The sequence below is a fragment of the Carlito syrichta genome, unplaced genomic scaffold (assembly GCF_000164805.1).
Source record: "Carlito syrichta isolate Samal-C Ts95f unplaced genomic scaffold, Tarsius_syrichta-2.0.1 Scaffold287233, whole genome shotgun sequence".
Taxonomy (NCBI): domain Eukaryota; kingdom Metazoa; phylum Chordata; class Mammalia; order Primates; family Tarsiidae; genus Carlito; species Carlito syrichta.
In genome coordinates this window covers 31,012-34,072 of record NW_007231329.1, presented here as the reverse complement: position 1 = coordinate 34,072, position 3,061 = coordinate 31,012, and the positions used below count along the sequence as shown (strand labels likewise).

Sequence of the window (3,061 nt, the reverse complement as noted above, 5' to 3'; positions counted from 1 at the left end):
GCAGGACCAGCCAGCTCTTCATAACTGGAACCTGACTTGAGAGATCAGGCTAGAGACAGAGTGGGACCTGAAGGTGACATCACCACAAAGGCCCCTCAAGACACAAGGTTGACCAAACTTCACTGAAGAGTCAGGAACGTTGAGCTTATTAAGTTCAAATACTAAAACATGCAGAGAAATTCATGTTTCAGATTGTCAAGTCTTTATGGCGTCCATGTCACTGGGTAGGGCTCTGGATCTCACATAAGCCTGGGACCTTGTCCCTTTAAAGGGACAGAATAGTGAAGTCTCTGTGCTTTCCTCTAGATTTGGCCCTGAGGCTGGTGAATGGAGGTGATTGGTGTCAGGGCTGGGTGGAAGTCCTGTACCAGGGCTCCTGGGACACTGTATGTGATGACTTTTGGGACATCAACGATGCCAACATGGTCTGCAGACAGCTGGGCTGTGGCTAGGCCATGTCGGCCCTAGGAAGTGCTCAATTTGGCCAGGGCTCAGGACAGATTGTCCTGGATGACATGTGTTGCTCAGGATATGAGTCCTACCTGTGGCTGGCTCTTCCATAACTGTGGTCATGGGGAAGATGCTGATGTCATCTGCTCAGGTGGGCCTCCAAAAGATAATGCAAATTATGTAACACATGGAAGAGCAATAATAGTAACTATACCTGTTTCTCTCTAAACCTTGGTTTCTCCATAAGAAAAGTAGAAAGAATAGTAGTATCTTGAGCAAGTTATTTTACCTCTAAGTGCATCAGTTTACTTCTCTATAAGCCAAGGGGAAAAATCCTACCATTGTGGGTTATTACAAAAACCAAATGAGATAATGTTGGTGAAATACTTAAGGCAATGAGTGGTAGAAATTTTATAGTCAGTTCTCATGATAATTATTAGTCTAGTACATAACATTGCATGTTGCATGCCTGTTAGTATGGTAAGAATTTCACCTACATTTTCTCATTTAATTCTCCAGAAGTCCTTATGAAGGGTAGTAAGTCTCAATGTGCAATCATCTCTGCTGTTTTGTGGGAAAGCAGAGGCATTTTCATCTCCCACTGTTCCTGTCAACACATCACTTGACTTTTGGGGGCTAAATGACCAAGTGCCTACTAATCTGTGCTTTGAACAATTTCATTCAGTTAGCTGAGGATTACTAAGTGAATTCAAAGCCTTCAACCTTAGCTCCTCAAGTGCATAAATACAAGCTGGTTAGGCTAAATTTTCCCAAAGAAACAAGAAAAGCAATGGGTCCTACATTTTTGCACAAGTCTAACTTGCTTTTCATCGATGATGAAAAGTTAATTTCTATATCAATATAACAAGGAAATATCTGGAGCAGGAAATATGCAGAAGTCAGTGCACAAATTATTACAAAGTATTTAATTGAACTTATTTTTAAGATATTGAGGGTCACTTTTTAAATCACCACATATCCTGGAACTAGTTTAGCATTTTACTTTCTATACACTAGAGACTCCAGAAATTTTTATCAATTTGAATTAACTTTCAAAAACATTACATATCTGTTGATGATGATTCATGCGTAGTTGCTATAGCTCTATTTCACAGTCAATTGTATTGGTTCAAAGGTGGGTTTCTTGGTCAGGATTTCTGTGAGTGAAACACACATGTGTCTGATTTTTCTTTTACTCCTTTACAGTTTCTGAGTCAGATCATCTCACAACACCTAGTAAGTATTTTGAAAATAATATTCTGCATTAGTTTATAATGTATTTTTTCAATCTCTATAATGTATTTTTTCAATCTCTACAGTTGTTCATATCTTAGGAATAAATGCTGCCTCATTGAACTTTAATGAATGGTATAAAGACTGCATAAGAGTATGATTTATGTCCCTTCCAGTAATACAAAGGCAAAAGAAATTTCTTTCAGTCATAGCATAAATGGACATGAGGTTATACAGTCACAATCCTTTTCAATTTTATCTTGTCTCTGCCTCAAACTTAGTGTACATCAGAATCAACTAGAGTATTTGTCTGAAAGCAGATCCTTGGCTTCACCTCACTCCCTTCAGAGACTCTGATTTAGAGAGTCTGAGGTGAGGCTCAAGAGCCTAATGTGTTATAGAACCACACATAAGGATTATTTCAGACCACACTGTGAGAAACCTAGCACAGTCCAGTGCTGAATTCGACTTTTGTGCTTGCAATATAATGATGGAAGTATTATTTTGGTAAGAATTTACAAAGAAAGTGACAGAAGATACTTGTATGTGATATATATACTGCCTATTTTGGTTTATGGTCAAGTTCATTTAAGTTTTTAATATTGTCCCAAATGGTCCTTGGCTACAGCATAAGTTTGATTTGTTGATAGTAAAAACTTTCTCATAAGCAGATTGTGAACATTGATCTTTTAACATTGACCTCTTAAAATGGTCTCAACATCCTTGCCAGCACATTTGGCAAAACCTAGTCCTTCCAGGACCCCTCTAAGCAGGAAAGACCCCAGCTCTTCATTGTCTTGCAGGGGACATTATCCTCCACCTTCAATGACTTATGGCCTCATGGAGAGATAGACCCGTCAACTGATCATATAAGTACAATAACAAGTGTGAACAGTGCTGAAATGAGAGGTATATGGTAGGAGAGGTGTGAGCAAGCTGTCAGGGGCAGCAGCTCTAAGGAAGTTGGTCTAAGCTGAGGTTTGGAGCAGGTGCAGGAGTGGCTAGGCAGAGCAGGAAGAAGAACCTGCCTCTTGCTCCCTGGCTCTGCTGTAGGCAATTTGAAAGAAACAGACTTAGATTGACTGTAGTCGCCATCCTCCAGCAGCCGTATACTCCTTTTTTTCCTGCTCAGTCACCCTAATGTGCTATCTAGTCAGGGTGGTGCCCTGATGGGAGGCTCTCTCTAGGTCCCATTTCCACATCTCTGTCCTTGATATATTTTTTGAAGCTCTAGAAAAGAAGACGTCTCATCAACAAAGTTTTGGAAGTATTGCCTGCCTTTGGCGGTAGGATGATGCTTGTCTTTGAGGGCAAAGGAGTGAAGAGTAGGTGTGTGCACTGCTGCACTCAGATTCAGTTCTATATTTGTCTTCTAAGT

At 40.2% G+C, this 3,061-nt stretch overlaps 1 pseudogene; it reads left to right on the top strand.

Moving 5' to 3' along the window:
• The first annotated feature begins 2,974 nt into the window (after positions 1-2,974).
• LOC103254647 overlaps positions 2,975-3,061 on the top strand; it is a 26,058-nt pseudogene continuing 25,971 nt past the window's right edge.